Raw genomic sequence first — 24,704 nt, forward strand, 5'->3', positions numbered from 1 at the left:
TAAAGCGGCTCGTTTAAACACGCCCCCACACATAAACACATAAGAGCATCATCACTGTGTCTGTCACGTGACTCTGTTGCCCTCTCGGGCTTGAACTGATGGTAAAACTAACTGGACATTAATAACTGTCTTTACTATAATTTTGAAAGCTGAAACTCGCGATTATGGAAAGGGGCGTTACATTTCCGACGCGGCTTGTGGTGTTCGGCCAATCACAATGCACTGTGCCAGTTGGCCAATCAGAGCAGACTGCACTTGTCGGAAGGAGGGACTTTGTAGAAAACGAAGCGTTTGAGAGAAGCGGGGCATAGAGGACCTACAATAATGTACAGTATTTGAAAAATGTGTTTTTTGAACAATAAAACATGTCAACATATTCTGTTACACCAAATACACAAAATAATGATGTTTAAAAAAAGATCATATGACCCCTTTAAGTGTGTAAACATTTAGAAATTTAAGGAATAATTGTTAGGCCTCTTATTACATTCAGTTTGATTGGATTCCTAAAACACCAGGGTGACAATTAACCAATTAATTAATCAGAAAATCCTGAATATACAAAGTTAAATTTCTGTAAATCATGGATTTATTTTGTAACTTTTAAACATATTTAATTATGTTAAAATGATTATGCAAATTCCTTTTCTAGGCAGCTGACTAGGTTTCTGGAACAGAGCGAATTTCTCAGTTATTATTTTAAATGATAGTAGAAAGTTTCACAATGACCTTAAATCAAAGACACTTATTTTTGTGTTTGTGCAGGTTATAGTACAAGACAAACATATTACTGTCTATCCTGATGACATTCTGGCATTGCAACACAATAGAAGACCAGGCGAATTTCTACATTGTGATGCCAGCACCAACTCGTCCTGGCGGCAGAGTTTCCTCTCCCTGCATGGGCCTGAGTGGTTAGAGGGGGGTCTGTCTGCCTATTCAGGACAGGACCAATGGCTAGATGAGCTGATCTGTGACCTCCGGGTGATTTACGACGACACAATACCACACTTTCAGGCGCGCAGATGGCACTAGGGACGGGGGGGACATGACCTCTCCAGATTCATAGTGACCCGATCCGTCCCCCTCATTGTCTCTACCAAAGGCAACATCAGTATACGGAGGATAAATCAGGGTTTCCGCTATGTACATTAGCCTAAGTAGTGGCGGCCAGGCCACATGCGCTAAGCCATTTTTGAAAAACGCGTTTGACCGCAGTGTCTGACCGAGTCCCAAAACACGTGTAGCCAATCAGCAGTAAGGGGGCGTGTCTTGTACTGATAGCGCGAAGAGAGCGCTCTATTTGAGTGCATAGGAGTCAGGACATATCCAGATCGAGTATAGATAGAGAGAGATGGCAGATAAAAGAAAGAGGAAAATATCATAGAAACAAAACATTAAAAAGAAGGGTTACGATCAGGCAAGAGGTAGGACCCGTGTAAATATAGTTCGGAGCGGTGGAGAGAAACTCAAGAAGCAGGAAGGGCTCGAATTGGACACCGAGGTTGTGTTTTTTCTTTTTGATAGGTGAGTAATGTTGATTTTGCTTTGTCTCACACAACTTATCAGTGTTGGCTTTTGCGTGAATATGCTTTTGTGTCATCTTTGCTTGTTTCCGCGATTGTCGTTGCCATGGTTGTGTATGTAGGCTAGGCCTACATGTGGATGCTGAGATTGTTTTTAGTTTCACTTTAACTTTCGAGATTCGCAATCGCACATACTCTGTCTATACTATGGAGCAGCAGTACTAAGCCAGTACTATGAAGCAAGATTCACACATTTGGGCACACAATTTTTGTATCCAAAACTTGACAAAGACAATCAAATGCATGTTGCTGTCAATGTCCCAACCCTCATTGTCATCCAGATCATTTTAGGAGAAAACGCAACAAGGTCCTGGTCAGGCCCTGTGTCTAAGAAAGGAGTCCCTTTTGTATCCTCTTGCCCTGCTGAGATTGAAGGAGGATGTGTTAGGGCTTCTCTTGACATGTGGTTCTCTCATGTGTACATGAAGCTTTCTAGTCAAGGGGAACATATACTAAACATCATGGCTTCAAACAGCTTGAACTCCCAGAGTCTGATTGTGAGAGTTGTGTCTCATATTCCTGTAACTGGGCTGAGAATCCAGCCTCAGGGCTTCAGCAGAGGTCTAGTAGACATACCACAGGTATCAATTTCTTATTGTGTCATTGGGAAAGAAAATATTACCTCAAAATTTCACCAGTAACCTTTTAAAATTTGATGTGCTAATGGTATTTACATGGTATTTGAAGAAAAGGTTTTTAGAATGTCATAACTAGACATTAAATAGGGTGCTTACTCTGTTGTTGTTGTTTTTCTACAGTCTGCTAAATGACAAAAGTAAAAAGTAAAGAGTGTAAAGACCATCAACTCTACCGTGCGACTCCACCGGGCAGGGACACCGGGATAGAAGTATCGCTTTTTATTTTAGTTTTTTTATTTATATGTTTATTATTGAAATGTTGTTATATGCATGTGTCAATTTTATTTAATTTCTTTATTTTCTTAAATATGTGGGTATATAGTATTTATAGAGTTGTAACTTTTAGTTTTAGTTACTTTTTCTTATTTGTAAGTCGCTTTGGACAAAAGCGTCTGCTAAATGACAAAAGTAAAAGTAAAAGTAAAGTAAAAGTAAGTTTACAGCTTCAGTAGTCACAGGCTCATCAGTGAACTATACTTGGGTTATTGATGACCTGGTCCAGGTTCCACACACGGGAGAGTCATACAGCGTGGTTTTTAAGAAGCCAGCAGAATACAAGCTAAAGGTAAACATGTTAATATAACAGAAATATTTCGAAGTACAAGTTTAAACACCTTTGTGAAACTGAGCCTAAAGCAATGATACAGTGATCCAGGTCTTCAGAGGTCAGTGGTTCTCTGCTGGTTTTGTTTCAAGACCAAAAAATTCTTTGTTTTTCAAATCAAACTTTAAAATGTATTAATATTACAATTAACTGCATTTGCAGAACAACAAATTGAACATTTACTAACAAATTTACCACTACAAATTGAAGTAACTAACAAATGAAAAACTAATAATAAAAAAAAAAGTTCTAAACTATTAACATTAGTTTGACTATGTGGTCCCATAATGTTGAAATACATTGGGTTCATGCTCTCTGCAGCCAATGACTCATCCCACTAAATAATGTTTTGGTAGTGGCACAATCCGTATGTATCTTTATTTCAAGTAAAAATACTTGGTTGGATGCACAACCTTTGATGTCAACAACAAAATATATGTAAAGCATTTTCTCCCCTCTTTAAAAAAACTATTTATTTAGTTAAACTACGTATGCACAATTTATACATTATCTGCATTTTATTATTTGCATTTAGCCACCAATAACCCTGTGGACCACTTTGAAGTCATGACCCACCAATTGAGAATCATTGCTTTAGGTTTTGTTATGAATGATTTCATGTTTATAATTTCTTCAAATCTTTACTGTTTTCTCTGCTCTAGGTAATGGCAAATAACCCTGTGAGTTCTCAGTTAATTGAGGTGAAGCTCACAGCTGATGTAATGACCCCATTAGCTGACCTAGCAGTAATTTCCATGCCAGATGCCAACGCTGTAAACACATCAACTTGCTACACAATTTGAGTAAAAGCTGACATCTCTATAGGCGCTAAAATCAGGTTAATGTCCATTAATTATAATTGAGTTAAACTGATGAAATTAAGGTTGACCTATTCTGAATGTATAATGCTCCATCACGCTATATTATGAAATGATTTATCTCTTCAGATGGGATTTTGGTGATAAAACAGCATCTGTCAGTCACCCAGTTTCTGCTTCTTTAGAGATGGAAGACAGCTATTTTCACCAAAGTGCCAAATATGTCTATCTGCAAGATTCCCTCCATCATACATATTCTTTTCCAGGTACTACAAATAATTATAATTGCAAATATTTTTTTTATAAAATGGACCTTTGACTTTGGAGATGGTTCGGTACTGTTTATAATTCTGTAAGAACACCAGTTTGTAAGTGTGGAGGTTTATCGTTTGCTAATTAGTAAAATTATCCCAACAGACTGCATTGTAAGTAAAACAGAGACCAGTTTTGAGGTCTTGGTTAAAGGATATGTTCCATTTTTGACTTTTTCCTGGGATTTTGGAGATGGCACACCATTTTCTATTATTAAAGGAGCTACAGCTATCACTCATACTTTCCTAACTTCGAGAACTTACACAGTTGGTGTAAATGTTCATAGCCTGGTGGCTTCGGCAAATTATGAAACCAGCATATGTGTTGAGACTCAAATAACAGATGTTACTCTGCATTCAGCCAAGAGTGCTGTAGCTGTGAATGAGGAAATATGTTTGACGTTTCTGTGCTTCCCAAAGTAACAGATTATCTGTTTTGGTGGTATAACAATGTTTCTAGTGATTTAGTCCCAGTCAAAGACCTGTCACACCATTGCTTTGTTTTTCTTGAGGAGGGTTTGCATGAAATATCTGTGCAGGTCCATAGCAAAGTCAGCAGTGGAACAGCAAAAGCAACCATTACAGTTCAAAGGCATGTATCTAATCTATACATAAAATATGAGGGAAACCATGATGCAATGACTGTGAATCAGTCCTATTACTTTTGGGCTGAGCTTCCTAGTAAAATAGCTTCTTTTCAGTGGGATTTTGGCGATGGTTTCAAAAAGGAGGGTCAGAATCAATCACACGTTTTCTGTTTTTCTGGACGATTTCATGTAACAGCCACCGCATCCAATGTGATAAATTCAGATTCTGTGTCTGTAGAGATTGAGGTGCAGGCACCACTGTCATACTTAACGGTTAATACCAGTCAGCCATTTGTGGAGACTGGAAAAGAGATACTGACTACAGCTCAGACTGATGTTAATGAAAATGTTGTGTTTTATTGGACGGTGAACGCTTCATCACCTCCAAAGCCTGGGATGTCCACGTTCATGCATGTCTTTCCTAAAGCAGGGATGTTTCAGATTAAAGTCACAGCACAAAATCTTGTCAGTCGAGTAGAATCCATAACACACATTGAGGTTGTAGAGAGAATACACAGGGTTTGAATTCAATCTCAAGAGCTACAGTGTACAAGATATTTTCTGACAAATCAGACTGTGCTCTTGAAGGCATCAGTGGCATGTGGCTCTAGCTTGACATATGAGTGGACTGCAAACCAAAGAATACCAAAGAGCAACCAAGCTACTAATAATTCAGGAGAACATCTCTAAAGTAGACTTTCCGATAAATGGACAATTTAGACCATTTTTTGTCAAATCAAACAGCCTCTTGTTGCTCCATGGCTCTGCAGGAACAGGAAATGTCCTGCATTGGGAATGGGTTTTAATGTTTCACAACAACACTGGTATGGTTCTTGCAGACAATCAAACTGTTAGCTATTCTTTTGCAGATGTAGCAGATCACTGTATCTCACTTAATGCATCAAATGATATTAGCTGGCAAACTGTTTCATATACCATTACCGTTCAGGATGTCATCCAGGGACTTATACTTGCGGCTAGCAGCGATGTTGTATGTGAGGACGATCCAGTTACTTTCACACCATCTGTCTCCCAATGAAGTGAAGTTTCCTTTTCTTTGGAGTTTGTTAATGCAAGTTATTCCATGGACATTTGGCAGAATTTTACCATCGCTTCTCTTTCAGTCGGAAACCACCTTGTAAGAGCAACAGCAACAAATCATGTCACCAAAGTGCAACAGTGATTGTCAGAGTTGTGGAAAGAATTAAAGGTCTGCATTTGATTGGATGTTGCTCTGCTGTCCTGGAGGCATCCAAAAACATCAGTTTTCAAGCGTCCAGTGGCTCACAAGCCAATTACCGCTGGACTTTCCTATTAAATGGAGTCCAGTCCTCTCGGGAAATCGGGTAAAATGTTCACTTCACACCTTTCACTAATGGATCCCTGTCTGTTACAGTGGAAGCTGATAATGGCTTCTGTTCACAGTCCCTGACCAGTACAACAACAATACAGAAGCATGTGAAGAAAGTGAAGCTATTTACCGCCCATGATGGAGCTTTCATTGATTATCCGATCACATTTGTAGCTATCACAGATGGAGGCAGCAACCTGAAATTCCTTTGGGATTTTGGTGATGGCAGTGAAGGAGTCCTGGTTACAGAATCCAATAGAGTCCACAAATATAATGTTACTGGAGAGTTTGTTGTAAAATTAACAGCTTTCAACAACATAAGTGAGGTCTCTACTCAAATGACAGTTGAAGTACAAAAGCTAGATGGTACCCAGCCACATATCTATGTAGTAAAAGAATAATATAAAATATTAAAATCCAGACCAAGTTTCTTTGAAGCAAGAGTGGACTTTAATGGTTACACACAAAGCATATTATTTCTGGGAGATCTTCAGTGGCCAACATTGCTCAGGAATGGACAAGGTGTCCTTAAATGATTCAGTGGATGTCACAACACCGCTTCTTTCTCTGCCGAAGCACGCTCTGAGAGTGGGAAACTACTGCCTGACATTTACTGCCGGACTTCAAGGAACTCCTCTACATCAGAACAGAAATGTACAGTTTACGGTGTTCCACAGTGAGTTGGTGCCTGTGATTAAAGGTGGTTCTCACAGGTTCTGGTCAAGTCAGTACGATCTGGTTTTGGATGCAACTGAGTCTTTTGATCCAGATTCAGATGAGAATGATAATGAGCTGTTTCAGTTCCAGTGGGGTTACTATAGAGGTACTGTACATCACAAATACAGTGAATACTTGATTCACTTAATGCAAACATTCAATTGATGCTGTATTTTGTGCTTCAAGAACACAACAGCATTGTCTTCAGCTGTTTCCACCCTTCATCAACATATTCCAAGAAATGGAAGTATACTGCTTCTTCCCAGAATTGCACTGCAGCCAGACAGAATGTACCACTTTACTCTCATCCTTTACAAAAGTGGATGACAACCTGTGTCTATATCACAGTCGGTGAGTGTCAACTAATTTACTTCACTTTGACCTCGACTTAAATACAATAAAAATAAAAATAAAATAACTAAACATATAATAAAATACCTAACTACATAATACTATTATTGTTGGAAATTGCAACAATATAAAATAGAAATATAATACATTTATACATTTAAAATTTTAATTAAAACAATAAGTAAACAATAAATAAAGAATAATCTCCTGGCCAGAGGAGAACTGGCCCCCCAACTGAGCTTGGTTTCTCCCAAGGTTTTTTTTTTCTCCATTCTGTTACAGAGGGAGTTTTGGTTCCTTGCCGCTGTCGGCTCTGGCTTGCTCAGTTGGGGACACTTAATTTCTAGTGATTATCATCAATTTGATTTCGCAGATACTATTTAAACTAAACTGATCTAGACAATGACATCTCTGAATTCAATAATGAAATGTCTTAACTGAAAATTGAGTGTTTAATCTTATTTCTATACATTACGGACACTCTATCCTCCAATTTGATACTGTTAAGTGCTTTGACACAATCTGTATCGTTAAAAGCACTATATAAATAAAGGTGACTTGACTTTGTTCTCCACAACATGAATATACAGTATTTGTCATTAACATTCTGCCATAATTTCCTCACACTCGTTTTGTGTTACACCTGTATGACTTTCTTTCTTCTGTGGAACATCAGCATGATATTTTTTCAATTGTCTTTTTTTATTAAAAAAATTTAAATGAATAAAATGCAATTCAGTGGAGTCTAATGTTGTTTTGGACAACTGAAACATTCCTGAAAATATATATTTTTGTCTCGATTTGCACTCGCCACAATTTCTATTCATAGAATAAAGCAAAATTACAGAAATGGAAAAAATGCTTTGTAATGTTACAGTTCATTTCAGCTCATACAGAAATACTGTTCAATATTTACTATATGAGAACATTTTACTTAAAATTATGTTCACGGAAATCTTCATTCTAACGTAACATTCTGTTAAAGGGATAGCTCATCCAAAAATGAAAATCATTTAGTCTCGTCATTCAAAATGCATAAGACATTAGTACATCGTTGGAACACACACATGTTGGTTTTTGTGGTTTATGGGGACTCTCCATAGGCATAATGGTTTTTATACTGAACAAACTGTGTGTGCTATTGCCCTACACCAACCCTACACCTAAACTTAGCCCTCACAGGAGACTTTGTCCATTTTTAGATTTTCAAAAAAAACACCATTTAGTATGTTTTTTAAGCCTTTTGAATTACGGGGACATAGGCAGTGTCCTCATAAACCACCTTCATATTGTAATACCTCTGTCATACCCATGTCATTATACAAATTTGTGTCCTCATAAACCACATAAACATGCACACACACACACATACACACAAAAGATAATTTTGATAGTCCCTCATTATTTTTGTCCAACCATTGAAAGTCTACTCAATAAAAAATCTGACACATCAAAAAGTACAAAAAGACATTGTAAAATGAATCAATATGAATCGAGTGGTTTAATCTATAACTTCTGAAAAGACATGGTTGTTTTATATGATAAACTAATTTAATTTAGGCTTTGATTAATTTATAAACATTGATCAACATATAATGAGCACATCAATATGTTAAAAATATAGATTAAAATATCTTTGTGTGTGTGTGTGTGTATGTTTCCAAGATGAAGGGAAGTCTTATGGGTTTAGAATGAAAAAATATTTTTTTCTTCTTGCAGGTTACAGTGTACAATACCACATTTCTTCATGTGACTGTAAAGTGTGTCTCATGTAATTCCCTGCTGTCATTTCATTTGAGTCACGGCCGTTATGTTACATTGGTTGGTCGTTGTTCCTCATGTCAAGACACTGTACAGGTATTAAGATAACAATATCCCTTAAAATAACCTCATGTGCCTTCATACGTCTCTCTCTCTTGCACACACACATACCTTTATAATGTTTTAAAACACTTCAACTACAGTACAGGTGGGCTGCAGAGAATCAGAAAGGTGAAGCTCTAACACTGAACGAGGTCACTACCTCGACAGGAAGTCTCTGGAGAGAAATAGTCATTAAACTACGGGTGTTAATGGAGGGCCAAGAATATACCTTTACTCTCTACGTGTCTGAACCAGCCTCTGGGCCTTGGGGATCGGCAAGCATCACCTTAGTCCCCAACCATCCTCCCTACGGGGGTATTTGCACTCTGTCACCTAACGACTCGCTTCATTTCCTGGAAACCATGGTCTCTTACAGTTTCTCAGTTAATGTCATTTCTCTTCTCCTCTTATTTCTCATCCAAGTAATGGCTCTGCGGATTGACGCATTCTATTGCAATTATTTCTCAACGGCAGGGTGGATGGATGATGACGGTGACTCAGCTCAGCTGATATTTTCACTGCAGGTGGCACAGTGTGAAGATTTTGGACTATTATGTCCCTTGATTACCCTTTACAGAGGCACTCAGAGCACGTTCAGCTCCCTGGTGCCACTGGGTAGTGTGAGCACAGTGGAAAACTTAACTGTTATTCTCATGCTGGCGCTGGTAGAGGACAGTATGGGGGCGTCAGTCATTGCAGCGAGAAAGTTAGTCATTCAGCTGCTTGCCAGTTATATAGTCAGATAAAATTTTACTAAACTTCACAGCTCTAAAATTATATATTCTGCAGGAACCTGACAGTGCTGCTGAGTGACCAATGCACAACGGAGTGGTTGAGGAATAAGAGCCAATCAGAATTATGGGTCTTGCGCTAACAAGGCAATCCTGAGGACATCATTCAATATTCTATTGCCCTGAGCGGTCAACTTAACCAGGTAACCAAGATAGCCCTGACAAACCAGTCATCTGGATATTTATTAGGAGGTGCACTCAGTATCTTTCTAAGTAAAAAGATGAAATATGAAATGTTCGTAACTTCAATGAGAATGCTTTTTAGATTCCAATTCAGCTGTGATTTTTATTGTAGGAAAACAGATGTCAAATTTGTAGGGCTGCAAAACGATTATGATCATGATTAATCGCATTCAAAATTAAAGTTTATGTTTACATAATATATGTATGTCCTGTGTATATTTATTATGCATATATAAATGTATACACATACATATATATATTAAGGACAAATGTTAGAAATAAAATATTTTTATATATATATATATATATATATATATATATATATATATATATATATATATATATATTTATATAATATAAATTATATACAAGTATAAATATATGTACATATAAATATTTATATATATATATATTTATATATATATATATAAATATTTATATATATATATATATATATATATATATATATATATATATATATATATATATATATATATATATATATATATGTATGTTTATCAGAATCAGAATCAGAAAGAGCTTTATTGCCAAGTGTGTTTGCACACACAAGGAATTTGTCTTGGTGTTATGAGCTACCAGTACAGAAAGTACAAACATAGTGCAGACAACATATAATTAAGGTGATAAAGAACACTAATGAAGAGAATATACAATAATTAAGAATAACAATAGTAATAAAAATAAAAATATACAGAAAAGAGACATGACCATAGACAGAACTGTGAATGTGCATGTGTCCTATGTACAGATGAAGGTTTGATGGGTTATTTACAGATGTACAGTACCGGGGTGTGTTATGTGTTGTTAAGGTGGGATACGGCCTGGGGGAAAAAACTGTTCTTGTGTCTGGCTGTTCTGGTGCTCAGTGATCTGTAGCGCCGGCCAGAGGGCAACAGTACAAAGAGAGAGTGAGCTGGGTGTGAGGGGTCCAGAGTGACTTTCTTAGCCCTTTTCCTCACTCTGGAGGTGTAAAGTTCTTGGAGGCTGGGCAGAGGGGCACCGATAATTCTCTCAGCAGTCCTAACTGTCCGTTGTAGTCTTCTGATGTCTGTTTTGGTAGCTGAACCAAACCAAACAGTTATAGAAGAACATAGGACAGACTCGATGATTGCAGAGTAGAACTGTTTCAGCAGCTCCTGAGGCAGGTTGAACTTCCTTAGCTGGCGGAGGAAATACAGCCTCTGCTGGGCCTTTTTCGCAATAGAGTCAATGTGATTGTCCCACTTCAGGTCCTGAGAGATGGTGGTGCCCAGGAATCTGAATGACTCTACTGAAGTCACAGTGCTGTTCATGATGGTGAGTGGGGGGAGAGCAGGGGGGTTTCTCCTGAAGTCCACTATCATCTCCACAGTTTTGAGCGTGTTCAGCTCCAGGTTGTTAAGACTGCACCAGACAGCCAGCTGCTCAACTTCCTGTCTGTAAGCAGACTCGTCACCGTCCTTGATGAGGCCTATGACTGTAGTGTCGTCCGCAAACTTCAGGAGCTTGACAGAGGGGTCCTTTGATGTGCAGTTATTTATATATAGTAATAATATACAATATATATATATATATATACAGTACACACAGAGTATTTAAACAAAAACTTTTATTTTGATTGCGATTAATCGCGATTAATCGTTTTGCAGCCCTACAAATTTGCATTTTAGGAAGTTGAATTAAAAAAAAATGTATTCAAATAAACTCAAATAATCATAGTAAGTATAAAGAAAGTTTAAAGACTGTTTTAAAAAAATATGAAAATTTTACAATCAGGCTAACAGATACAACACCAGTTCCAGTTCAACTTCCTATGGGGTGTAACAAATTTAATTCAAATTAAACTCATGAACTAAAATGGGGCTAAGTTCTTAAAGAGATTCACCCAAAAATCTTCCATCATTTACTCACCCTCATTTCATTTGAAACACGAAAGAAGATATTTTGAAAAGTGTCACTAGGGTCAATGTTGTTTAGTTCCCGACATTCAGAAATATCTTCTTTTTGGTGTTCCACAGGAGAAAGAAAGTCATACAGGTTTGGAATGCATACGGGTAAGTTGGTTACTGAATTTTGGCTGAATTATCTCTTTAAATTTAGAATTTAAAGGGACAGCTCATCAGTAATTGACAATTTGTACTTTTTGTGTAGTTGCATCCACACCACAATATGTCAGTCCAATACAACTGGCAAATAAGTAGTTTCTGTAATTCTCCACCCATTTTTTCTTTTCTTTTTTTAAATTTATTTCTAATTCAAAATCCACCACTTCCACAGCTAGCGTCCATAAATGCTCAAGAGATGGAGGACAAGATACAGACACGTGACAATGTCATTCAGGCTCTGGCGTCTCTGCCAATCTCCTCCTTCCAGGATGCGGCTCTGATCAGCTCAGCTTTGGCCCAGTCTACCATAAGGCTTTCTACTATTAAAGCTTATGGAGAGTATAGCATTAATCAGCATTAATCATAGCTTGACACAAAGCATGTCAGCATTTTAGAGATCCAGCACAATGTGATACGAGAAGCAGAGACCTGTCACTGAATACAGATTGCCTGCTGTGCATAATGAGGAGTGCTACCAAGGAAAAAAATATTGTCACAAATGCAAATGATGCACTGTAAAATGTACTTTCCTGTCTGCAGGTCGTTCCCTATAAAGTGCAGTGCAACGGCTGCCATGCAAAGGTGCTGAAGGTCACAGAGAAGATGATCAAAGTGATAAGAGAACATACAGGACAGGGTGACATCAACCCCACAGACAGCGGCAGGAACATTCTGGCTGTTTTAAGTAAGTATGCTCAGCAGAATTCATATTCAGCATGATAATAGAGGTTCGCTCTGAAGCTGTAAATGAACCGTAGCTTAACCATCCTTCCGTTTTCACTGCAGGCAGCACACTGACTGCTGATCAGAAGCAGAGGAACAATTCAGGCCTCAAGCATGTGGCTACATCAGAGACAGCTGTATCAGCACTAGTCCAGATTTTCGAGCTCATGCGTTCATTAATGCTGTCGCAGATGAGTGGGGGAGAAGCTCTTTCCCTCGCTGTTCCAATGATCACTGCGGTGGGCGTACGGGGCGACCCTACTAAAGACCTCCTGTGCACAGATCCCCTTAGCCACTGCCAGTTTCACGTCCCATCAGCACTGAGCTCTCAACTAAAGGAGGAAAAACAAGAGGTCCTGCAGATCCTTCTGCAAATGGAGGGTGAAGAAAACCCATTCATTCCAGCTGCAGAGCCTCCCATATTGACCACGCTCGCAGCCATGGAGTTTGCTACACCACAGGGGCAGCCCATTTCCATTGCCAACCTGATGCTAGACACTGCGATACAATTTACTTTACACAAAAAAATTATAGAGATGGAAGATGAGAGGTTACTATGGAAAACTTTTACCTTGTCACCCAAGGGAAGTGTAAATTTCACAGTCAAAGCAATGGACACAGATCCTCAGACTGGCCTCTATGTTGCCTTAAACTTTAGTCTCATTCCAGGTAATGTACACTAGTCATTTCATCTTATTAGATTTCAATACAATACAATACAATATAATATATTATATTATATTATATTATATTATATGTTAACTGTTAATGTAGTGTTCATTATTATATTATATTATAAAAATATAATAAAAAAAACAATACTTCTGTTTAACAAGGATGCACTAAAATCATCAAAAGTAGCAGTAAAGACCGTTATAATATTACAAAAGTTGACCTTTTTTTTTTAAAATAATACAAAAAATGTAAAAACATAAAAAATGTATCATGGTTTCCACAATAAATGAATACAGTATGTTATGTTTTCAACACTGTAATAATAAGATCACCAAATCAGCATATTAGAATGATTTCTGAAGTATCATGTGACACTTAAGACTGGAGTGATGGCTAGAAATTCAGTTTTGCCACAACATGAATAAATTACATTTTGAAAGATATTAAAATTGGTATTGTAAATCTAATAATATTGCACACTATTATTGTTCTACTGTTATTTGGATCAAATAAATGCAGGCTTTCTGAGCATAAGAGACTTTACTTTTTTTGAACATTAGTGTATACTGAATTATTTTGTATTTAATTTACTTTATGAAATGACTGTAAGGGTAAGTTGGTCTCAGTGTTAGTAATAGAGGTATTTAGAGAAAAATACATAATGTGTTAATAATATAGAATATAGAAAGCCTGTGTTTTGTACTGTCAAGCAGGAGCTGGTGAGGAAGCCTATGGACTAGTATGGATCTCTGTCATTGACCAATCAGTTCATCCACTGTCAGAACACTCTGAACATTCTGAAGAGCTCGCCCTCTCTCTCTCAGCTCAAACTCCATCACTGGAGCACACAATCTTCCTTACACCTCTGTAAGTTCTTCCTTTTTCTTACATAATTAATTTAATTAGTTATTATCTAAAGCAGGGCTGTCCAAACTCGGTCCTGGAGGGCCGGTGTCCTGCAGAGTTTAGCTCACACTTGCCTCAACACACCTGCATGGAAGTTTCTAGTATGCCTAGTAAGAGCTTGATTAGCTGCTTCAGGTGTGTTTGTTTAGGGTTGGAGCTAAACTCTGCAGGACACCGGCCCTCCAGGACCGAGTTTGGACAGCCCTGATCTAAAGGAAACAAACTGTTTTTCATTGTTTCTGTAAATTTTGCAGCTTGAATGGCTCTGCTAAAGACCTGTATGTGAAGCTGAACAGTAGCATCAGAGGTGGGGACGTGTCCGTCTCAGTGTGTGTGTTCAGCGTGCTGTGCCGGTTCTTCAGTGTTGAAGAGAGGCGCTGGAGCAGTGACGGCTTGAGTCCTCTGAGTGGCAGCAGCCCCCATACTGCCCACTGCCTCACACACCACCTCACTATGTTTGGAGCCAGGCTCTTCATCCATCGCACTTCTACTGCTGCCACCTGTATGCCATTTTGTTCAAAGACATAACACAATTTCACCATTACAGGGAATACACTACTGTTCAAAAGAAATTAATACTTAATACTGATAAAAAAAATTAATTTGTGTCACCAGTCAGAGGAGCCAGTGAGAAATGTGGTGGTGGGAATAGTTTGTGAAGTCTTGCTGGTAATTCATCTGCTGGTTGGTCTTATTGCTCATAAACTGGATCACCTGGAAAGTCTACATCTGAGTTGGGTTCCTCTGTGTGGTCAGAAAGGTCGCTACCAGTACAGAGTTCTTGTCAAAACAGGCTGAAAAAGAGGATCTGGTAAATATAACCTTTAATTTACATGCTAAAAATATTCATCAACCTCATAAAACTCAACAAACAAGATGTTTTCAAGTTATAAAACATCTCAATTCACCAGGTACCACTGCACATGTTGGCATTAGCCTGTATGGCCTGAATAAAAGTGGCTCACGTCACCTTCAAAGAGAAGGAGCTTTCCAGAGGAATAGCCTGGATGACTTCCAAGTTGAAACAGATGCCAATCTCTGAGAGATCTGGAAAATACGCATCTGGCATGACAACACAGGTCAGTGGCTGTGAATAGCTTCCTTCTTTCTTTCTAAAATCACAAATCCTCACAAACAACTCTGTGTTTTCCAGGCCTAGACCTATCCTGGTTCCTAAAACACATGATAGTTTGGGACATACAAACAGACAACATGTTCTTCTTTTTGGTGGAAGACTGGCTATCTGTGGAGAATGAGAAGAACTCTGGAAGGGTGGAGAAAGTTATTTTAGCATCTTGTAAGTATACACATACAGTACAGCGTAAATCATATTTGCTTTTCATAACCTTACGATCCCCGTAGGTCCTCAGGAGCTGCAGCAGTTTAAGAGGATCCTATATTCCCAGTTACTATTTGGCCTTCGAGAGCACCATCTGTGGATTTCATTATGGGAACGGCCGCCCCACAGTAGGGATGGGCGATATGGCCTAAAAAATGTATCACGATAATTTCAGGTATTTATTGCGATAACGATACAAATGAAGATAATATATATATATATAATATATATATATATATATATATATATATATATATATATAGATTAAGTTTTAAAGATTACGTTTATTTCATATAGTATTATTAATGCAATTAACTTGAAACTTTCTGTACACAGCCTTATGGCCATGCTAATTATGATCAACAGCTCATCTCCATTAATTGCTCTTATCAACCATAATAATGCGTTACGGACGCTTCATATTAAATCATATATGCATAGGCTACTGGCACACGTTTACCACATTGCTGATGACTGAAAGCCTGTGTATATGGCTATACTGCTGTGATCGGTTTCAGGCTTTCCATATCATAACATTTTAGAAATTAATTCATTGTAATATCTCAGAAATGGCATATTTAACGAGAACATCGCGGAGATTTAGACTGCTTTGCTGTTTGGGTCAGAAATGCACAGTATAAAGGAAAAATCGCCAAAACTATTTTAAATGTCATATAATGTTCATTGTTAATATTATTATCTTATCTAAACTTTTTATGTGTTTCAAACAAACTTATGTCGCCATCTGCGTTGCATTCATGCAGAGAGCAAGATTTTGCGTGTTCACGCGCATGCTGTGTGAGACGCTCAAGAGATGTGGGCTACATCATTCTTATTCTTATAGTCTACATTTTTTTTTCTTCATTACAAATCTTGTTTGGTTTTATTTTGTATCATTGCATGTTAAAAATAATTCACTATGTTATGCAGATGCAAAACGCTAGACTGCGAATAAGATTAGCTACAGTTTCACATTTTATAAATATTTGAACAATATATTCAGCATATTTAACAACCTGCTTTGTATCTTTATTTAATGCACAAGCGATTTATTAAAACAAGTTTATGAGGCTATGCTCTAGAGTCTAGATTATTATTCATATGCAAGTGTTTGTGCGGAAAAGAATGCGCATGCATGACAGTGAGGTGCTTGCGCGGATCACTTGCATTTTTTCCTGATAATGAAACAACTTAAAATAATAATAATTAAAAAAAGAAAACTTAAAATTGGGGCTCGTCACATACATGAGAAATATTTCTCAGGGCTCTACGCTTACTTTTCTTTTTAGGAGCGCTTGTGCTTCTAATTTAAAATATTTAGGAGCACGGTCAAAAATTTAGCAGCACCTTCAAATCAATAATCAACAATTCTGATCAAAAATGAACCTTCCCATTACGAGGTGATATTTGACTCCTTAAAGTGATTTACAGGGAATTTTGTTTTTACCTTTGTAATGGCATTTTTCTAACTTTATTAAAAGTTTGGCATCTTTTATGTCAAATTCAAATTGGACGTGTTTCCACTCTTTGTAACCACCATTTTTCTGTACACTTTGCATATTATGGTAGTTTGCTCCTCATCTGATTTTCTGTAACCAAACCAGTTGCAAATTGTGGAGGTAGCTCCTCGCGTAACAACAAGCTCCTCCTCCTCATGGTGCGTTCACACCAGACGCGAAGGAAGCGTTAAGCGCGAGCGATTTACATGTTAAGTCAATGCAAAGACGCGAATAGACATCCTGCCGCGCAATTCGCGCGAATGACGCAGCGCGGATTGAGCGTTTAGAGCGAAATTCTATACATATGCTCTCTGTGGCAGTCATACATGTGCGCCTGGCAGAAGCCCCGCCCATGACGCGAATTCGCGTCTGTTGTGCAGTGAATTTCACGCGCGAATGAAGCGAGTAAACCCAAAATGTTCACACGTCCAACTACGCGCGAATAGCGCGATTTATTCGTGCAAGTCGCATCCGGTGTGAACGCACTGTCAGCCTCACGTCCGCCTTCCGCCATGCTTGTTTTCACTCCGCACGTGAACAGTGAATCGGGCGCGCACAAAACTACGTCATCAACTAGACTTATCGTTATTATCGTGAGGAGACACATTTTTATCGTGAGGAGAATTTTCAACGGTATATCGCAAACGATAAGATATCGCCCATCCCTACCCCACAGCCACTTTAGCCGAGCCCAGAGGGTCACCTGCTGCACCCTCTTATTACATCTCTATCTGGCAGCTGGGGCAATTTGGTAGGGAGCAGTGGAAAAAAAGGGCAGCAGGTAATAGACTTGACCTTCAAAGATTGTGTTTGTATAGCTTAGACTGTGCAGGTAATTACATCCTGTAAAACAAAGCAATTTCTGTTTTTCTCCGAGCTACAGAAGTCTTTGTTATTGATTAATGGCACAAGAGAATAATATTAATCACTAAACAAATTAATGAATTTCCTCTCATTCCTCTCAAAACAAATGGGTTATTCTTCACATTTGTTACTGTTCCGAACGCAGCGGTCCAGTCTCTACCGAGATGGTGATGAATTCAGAGAACATATTGGTTGGAATAACAGTTGCAGCTTTGATGTTCCCTTTCCAAACCGTTCTTAGATTTCTCTTCTAAAACATCAAGAGCAAGGTATATATGTCAGTCCTTCTGAAACCATACTTTAGATATCATATTTTGACTTCTAACTTATACTACCGTTCAGAAGTTTGGTGTTGGTAAGATTTTATAGTCACAATTTATTGTATTCATTTTCGCTAGTAACAAACCATGAACTACAACTTTTGCCTCAATAAACACTTAATTTTCTGCTTATTAATGGTTTGTAAGGTAGTTGTTAAGTTTAGGTATTGGGTAAGATTAGGATGTAGAATATGATCATTTAGAATGTGTGCTTTAAAAGTACTAGCCTAATAAACAGCCAATATATTATTAATAGGCATGCTAATAAACAACTAGTTAATAGTGAGAATTAAATTGAATGGTAGAGTGCATTCATGAAAAATTATCCACACATAGTGCAAAGCTGTAGGTATTGTGCTGTAGGTGACATTGGAGGTATCTCTGCCTCCCACTCCTGTGTCTCATACCGTGGAGATGGATCTTTTCCTCAGTCACCCAGATCTCTCCTGTTCATCTTTTCTGTCACTGCCGATAGACCCCGACTCTTCCATCTATGACGGACCGTCTCCTTTCACTGTGAGAGAAAGTCCATTCTCATGGTTAATTAATTGATTTTATAGAGTCATCAAGCATAATTTCCTAAATGAATACTTTTACAGCATATTCTCTGTGCATCTTCTTTTCCACCTTAAAAACATTCCCTGCAGAAACTAGATTCAGAGTTTTGGAATACTCCAGATCCTGGGAATGACCGGTACCAAGTCTATTTTACATGGAATTGCAGTAATACCTGTCTTTAAAAAGTTAATCATACAGTGTTATTTTACAAATTTTACAGAATGGATCAATGGCCATCATGTGACAGTATGGTGTCGTTGGGCCATTTCACACCCAACGACACCATCCTGTCTGACATGTGAGTTCTGCCATGAATGTCTCACACTGACCCACGCACAGTTTACCAGGATACATGGTCACATACTTTATTCTTTCAGCCAAGACAGCTTGTGCAGCGAGTGGTCTGATCTGAGCGTGCATACGCCTACATCTGAACCTGGCTTTCACAAGTCTTCCTCCTCACTCTCAGTTCTCAGTGATGCTAGCACATTTCTCCCTAGTCTCCCACCCGACTCTATAAGCACCATCTCCAACACACGCACTGGTGAGCCCACACTATCCACAGGGCAAGAATTCAATTTTAATTTGAGATATTGAAAGGTAGCGAGGCACATGTTCTGACGCGTTGTGAACGTGTTGCCATTTCTTGATCCTATTTTCACCCTTTTTCACTTTATTCCCATAATTTTCTTGTGTTTATCCAACTCTTGTATTATTCCAACTCAGTTTGTGCCACGAAGAGAGTCTTAGACGCTGACACGGCAATAAAAATGAATAACTACTACTACTGTATGGGCTGTTGTTCAGGTGTTGTTTGTGATGTACCTGGCTTTTTTCTTCCATCATAGGTTCTGCGTGTGGTTCACCTGCTGGTGGCTGTTTTCTTGGGAACAAGCCTTTCTCTGGTGGTACTGTATGGAAGCAGGTTTTCCAGCTCTGTGGTTCTCATGTGGTTGGTGTCTGCCCTGTCAGCTTTCCTCACTTCTGCCTTGCTGTTGGAACCATTTGTGGTAAGCTATAAACCTATTTTGCACTGTCCTTTAGATTAAAAAAAAAAACTGAAAGATGTGCATTTTTATGTTATTACATGTTTCTGTAGATCTGTATTAAGGCACTATTTCTGTCTGCTGTGGTGAGACCGGTGGACCCAGAGGTGGAGGACCGTTTGGCTCAGGAGACAGAAATCAGAAGAACAGAAGAGGATCTCGGGGATAAGGTTCATCTTCTATGTGGATATGGCCTGCTGCAGGCTAAAGAGGAAGCGCAGAAGCTGAGAACGCTTAGAGTCTTAATGAGGGTGAGCTCAGACCCACAGATGAATCCATTCATTTAGTCCTCAGAGACCTATAACAGCTGCATTCTGACTCTAATGGATATTAATATTAATATTAATGGTCTTTTGTTTCATGTTTTATGCTGATAATCAGAGATGCTTAGTCTATATGCTTTTCCTGTTGGTGGTTCTGATGGTGAACTACCAGGAAAATGTGCATGTGGCTAACAGCAGATGGCTTCACTCAGCTATTAAACACATGCTGATCACAGCTTCACCAGGCCAGCCCAGTCTCACTGCATTATCAGGGTAAGGCAGACTCTATACATTATAAATGTTCTACTGAAACTGATTTTTCTTTTTGAGGTCCCAGAGAGCTCAGTGATTTGTATAAAAATAATAATAGGAATTTGAAGTCAACCTCTTTTAATATGTTCCTCTGACCTAATTTTAACCCTCTATTGTATCGCAAAATGCAATTCAGAAATTTGACTTCAGTATAGTAAGTAATGCTGCTGAATTTTGGCGTCTGAGAGACCTCATATTAATTCATATTAATAGAAACAGTGAGATGTAGAATGTATTAGAAAAACAGTAAACGTCCAAGATAATTCAAGAAAAAAAGGTGTGGGGGTGGGACCTACACATTTTAAGCCGGCCATATAGCAATTTTTAGACAATAGTTGAGATAAATAAAACTACCCAGAAGGTTGTGTTAAACATTTAACTCAACCGCAGCGTCAAACCAGTCGATGTTTTTTTTTCCCAAAAAATTAACTGCAACTTGTCATGAATGAGTTAAAGTAATTTTATTTTAACTTTAATTTTTATCATAGATGGATGAATGCTGAACAGTGGATAGATGAGAGATTAATATCACACCTGTATGAAAACCCTTCTCTTTCTTTATCGGACCACGCAAGACTACAGAAAGTTAATTTTCAAGACTGTAAGGACTTACTTCTAAAGGTAAAAAAAAATATTGTTAAAATATGTTGTAATAACATGAAATCATATGGAAGCCCGTTTCTACCACTGAATAAAAAATTTAAAAAAGTTAATTGCGACATTTTCTCACAATTCTGACTTAACGTCGCAATTCAGAATTGTGAGATATAAATTGGCAATTCTGATTTCTTTTCTCAGAACTGCGTGATATAAACTTGCAATTGCAAGTTAAGTCAAAATTGTGAGTTATAAACTCCCAACTCTGACAACATCTTTTTTTTCTCCTCAGTACTGGACTTTATATCTTACAATTTCTCACACTTCTGAGAAAAACAAAATCTGAATTGTGAGATGTACTCACAATTGCAAGAGAAAAAGTCAGAATTGTGAGATAAAAAGTCACAATTACCTTTTTTATTTTTTATTCAGTGGCAGAAATGGGCCTCCATGAAATTATAACCTTTGTAAAAGTGTTTTTTTTTTTTTTTTTTCTCCTCAAAGTCTGGAGTCAAAACATCAGAGATATGTTCCAATCTGGTCGAGTTCCTTTGATGCTGACTTCTCATGTTTCATCACATGCCAAGCCTGGACAGCAGAGCTCCTCAGCACACAGCAAGAACACTGCAGCACTTTCAACGTGGTGAGAGATAACAGTACACAAAGAGAGAGACTGTCAGCCGCAGCATGCGAATAAGATGTTATGCAGCCTGAACAGCTGAGAATATTACAATATTTTCCGTAGTACACTTGTCTTTTGGAAAATGATACAATGTCCTCTCTCTAGGCCGAGGACTACAGGTACATCATGTGTATTAAGTCAGACAGAGGAAGTAAGGCTTGGGAACAACATTGAATCCACACGTCAGATCCTGTCGGACCTACAGACGGCAAAGTGGATGAAAACAGGGTATGATGTCACACCATTATACACAAAATATCACTGTTGAATAAAATATCTTGTTCTCTACATGTCCAGGCATGTACTTTCTGCGCACATACTGTAAGTATGGAAGTTATTAGTACCAGAGACCCAGCATACTCATCAACGAAGCGATTCTTATGATTTCTGTGACAGGACACAGGCAGTATTGATAGAGTTCACTCACTATCATAAACAGACGGGCATCTTGGCACCGGTTTCTATTCTCCTGGATCAAACACAGACAGGCAGAGTCCTTTCTTTCATCTCCATCCAGCCTTTTCACATATCTCCATTATTTGGTCCAGACTTACATATCACATTGACGGTACTTTCTCTTCTACGAGACTAAATAGAAACTAATTTCAGAGTTTGGACAGAGTTAAAATGGATTTATGGTTTTCTTATAGTCATATTAACTGCTGTTTTCTCACTAGGTTCTGCTACTGCTGTTTGGCCTGTGCTTTGTGAGTGCTGAAGTATGGGCCTTGATCAGGAAGCCAAGTCAGCACCTGAGGCAAGCCTGGTACTGGTTTCAGCTGTTGTTAGCTCTACTGACGCTAGCAGCAGCTGTTCTTCGTCTGTATTTCCTCTCTACGACTACAGGCTACATCTCCAGACATCGCTCCCGGCCTTCCTCTTTTGCTGACTTCCATAGTTCTGCCAGACTGGCCAGAAAATCCAATCAGCTCTCAGCAATTTTATTAACCCTCTTGGTTCTAAATGTATTGTCCTAAGCAAAGGGTTTTTATTTTAGCACACATATGATCTAAGAAATGATCTAAAAAGCCAAAGTTTAAAAGTCATCTGTGATTTTTGAGTTTAATTATTTGCAGAATTTGTATACTTTGGGGCTTAAAATGGCTTGCAAGCACTGTAATAAAATATATTGTGTTAAAGTCAAGCTCTATAAACAAACAATCCTTAATTGTGTCAGTCAAAATGTAGTACAGCTATTGAGAGTTGTTTTTACAGACGGTGGGGATCCTGAGATTTGGTTGGGGATTGGTCGGGTTATTCGACAGGTATTCCCTCAGATCTGTGGCGTAGTGTTCCTGCTGCTCCTCCTGTTGCTTCTGTTCTCTCACATAGGCATCATGGTACAATGCTTTTTATTTCTATAATTTGACTTTCCATTGTGTTTTTGCTCAATCATTTTTGCACCTCAAACTAGGCCCACATCATTCCTCCGTCTCTTTCAGCTCTTCTCGGGTTCAGTGGAGGGCTTTAGGACCTTAGGGCAGGCGAGTTCCTCTCTGCTATGTTTGCTAAGATGGCACATGGGGTTGTGTCGACTTTGTGAGCATCATCCAGTGGTGGGAACTCTCTACTGCCTGTCTGCCGTGGGCATTGGATTTTGGGTACTGGGGCACCTATGTGCTGCTGTATTGATTCGAACATACCGAATGGTGCAGGCAGACATTTACACACCATCCATGGAGCCGCAGGACTATGAGACGGTACAGTTCCTCATTAAACGGCTCAAGCTATGGATGGGGCTTAGCAAGACCAAAGAGGTACAAATATCATGGCCGACTAGATTTTTTTCCCCAAAAATTTCCATGTTTTTCAACTACAAAAGCCAATAAGCGTGCTTTATAAACCAACATTTGGGTTCATTTCCATCTATTTTTACATGCATTTTGTTCAATCGACACTTTAATCCAAAAAAAATCCTAACAATTTTTTTAAAATAAAAAATAAATGAATTAAACTTAATAAATCAAATTCAATTAATTAATTAAATTTAAATTGATTATCCATCCAAACTTGTTCCTTTTAATTTCTTTGTAGTTTTGGCACAGAGTCAAGTTTGAGGGAATTGTTCCTCCAGCCTCTAGATCCTCCCAGGGCTCTGAAGCCTCCAGCTGCTCCATCCCGCTCAGTCCCATCAATCATCGTCAAGGATCATCTGTCATTTCAGGCAGTTTTGACTTCCAGCATTATGTGGACCGCCTGGTGCCCTGTGTTGACAGCCTCCTGGCTGGTTTCGACTGCATCAACCAGCTGACCGAAGAAGTCTATAACTTTGAGCTCCAACTGCAGCAGATCCAGAGCAGAATTGACCAGAGAAGAAAGTCTCCGCCTCAGAAAGTGACCTTCAAGGGACATGATCCAACACCAAAGCCACCACCGCTCCCTCGACATCGATCTACTTCTTTTTTGGAATGTAACCCCATTTCAGCTTCTCTCCAAGGTGTCATTAATACCCTTCCACATCGCCGTGCTACACGCTCAGAGTCCTCCCTGATGGGGCCTGCTGCTCAGTTAGGTAAGACAATACTTTCTGCATTGGATGGAAGGATGAACAGCCCAAACCTGAGAAAATGGGGTGTCCCAAGACGCAGAGCCTGGAATTCAGTCACCTGCCGTTCTGCTGACACCGCTGAGAAGTTACCTGGATCTCACAGCACTGTGGCCTTGCCAGTAAGACCCCGGAGTGAAGACGGAGACCGAGAGCATGTATGTGACGGCATGCCGATTAAGAGACAGGCATGGCACACTGAATAAGAGTTTCAAATATGCTATTAAGTATGAATAATATTTTTTTTGACACAGTGAATACACAGTGTGTTTGTCACAACTGCTTTAGATTTTGTAAATGGTGTTTCTACCTCTTTACACTGCTTTTCATGTTTGTTTGCCTTTGATTTCACCACAATCAGTCTTCTGGGACATGTATTTTCTTGTATATTAATAAAATCGGTTTTATTTTTGCAAATAAAATAACACGGCCATACAAACGGTGGCTTAAACATCAGAACACCTGTGTTT

General features: G+C 38.6%; 1 pseudogene across 1 annotated transcript in view; it reads left to right on the forward strand.

Moving 5' to 3' along the window:
• LOC306857787 (polycystin-1-like) overlaps window positions 1-24,440 on the forward strand; it is a 29,204-nt pseudogene extending 4,764 nt beyond the window's left edge. The window contains exons 8-41 of the transcript in view: window positions 766-984; window positions 1,868-2,147; window positions 4,004-5,171; window positions 5,203-6,718; window positions 6,799-6,963; window positions 8,683-8,820; window positions 8,928-9,532; window positions 9,616-9,760; window positions 12,078-12,212; window positions 12,446-12,594; window positions 12,696-13,297; window positions 14,017-14,170; window positions 14,464-14,711; window positions 14,825-15,020; window positions 15,121-15,288; window positions 15,363-15,506; window positions 15,572-15,686; window positions 17,733-17,828; window positions 18,057-18,180; window positions 18,595-18,747; window positions 18,879-18,925; window positions 19,010-19,087; window positions 19,167-19,333; window positions 19,597-19,799; window positions 19,889-20,086; window positions 20,217-20,371; window positions 20,899-21,011; window positions 21,512-21,650; window positions 21,801-21,917; window positions 22,086-22,257; window positions 22,367-22,654; window positions 22,905-23,029; window positions 23,132-23,446; window positions 23,724-24,440. The product of the transcript in view is annotated as a polycystin-1-like (transcript). The remainder of the gene's footprint in view (window positions 1-765; window positions 985-1,867; window positions 2,148-4,003; window positions 5,172-5,202; window positions 6,719-6,798; window positions 6,964-8,682; window positions 8,821-8,927; window positions 9,533-9,615; window positions 9,761-12,077; window positions 12,213-12,445; window positions 12,595-12,695; window positions 13,298-14,016; window positions 14,171-14,463; window positions 14,712-14,824; window positions 15,021-15,120; window positions 15,289-15,362; window positions 15,507-15,571; window positions 15,687-17,732; window positions 17,829-18,056; window positions 18,181-18,594; window positions 18,748-18,878; window positions 18,926-19,009; window positions 19,088-19,166; window positions 19,334-19,596; window positions 19,800-19,888; window positions 20,087-20,216; window positions 20,372-20,898; window positions 21,012-21,511; window positions 21,651-21,800; window positions 21,918-22,085; window positions 22,258-22,366; window positions 22,655-22,904; window positions 23,030-23,131; window positions 23,447-23,723) is intronic.
• Window positions 24,441-24,704: the final 264 nt, after the last annotated feature.

This window comes from Barbus barbus, assembly GCF_936440315.1.
Source record: "Barbus barbus genome assembly, chromosome: 38".
NCBI classification, from domain to species: Eukaryota; Metazoa; Chordata; class Actinopteri; order Cypriniformes; family Cyprinidae; genus Barbus; species Barbus barbus.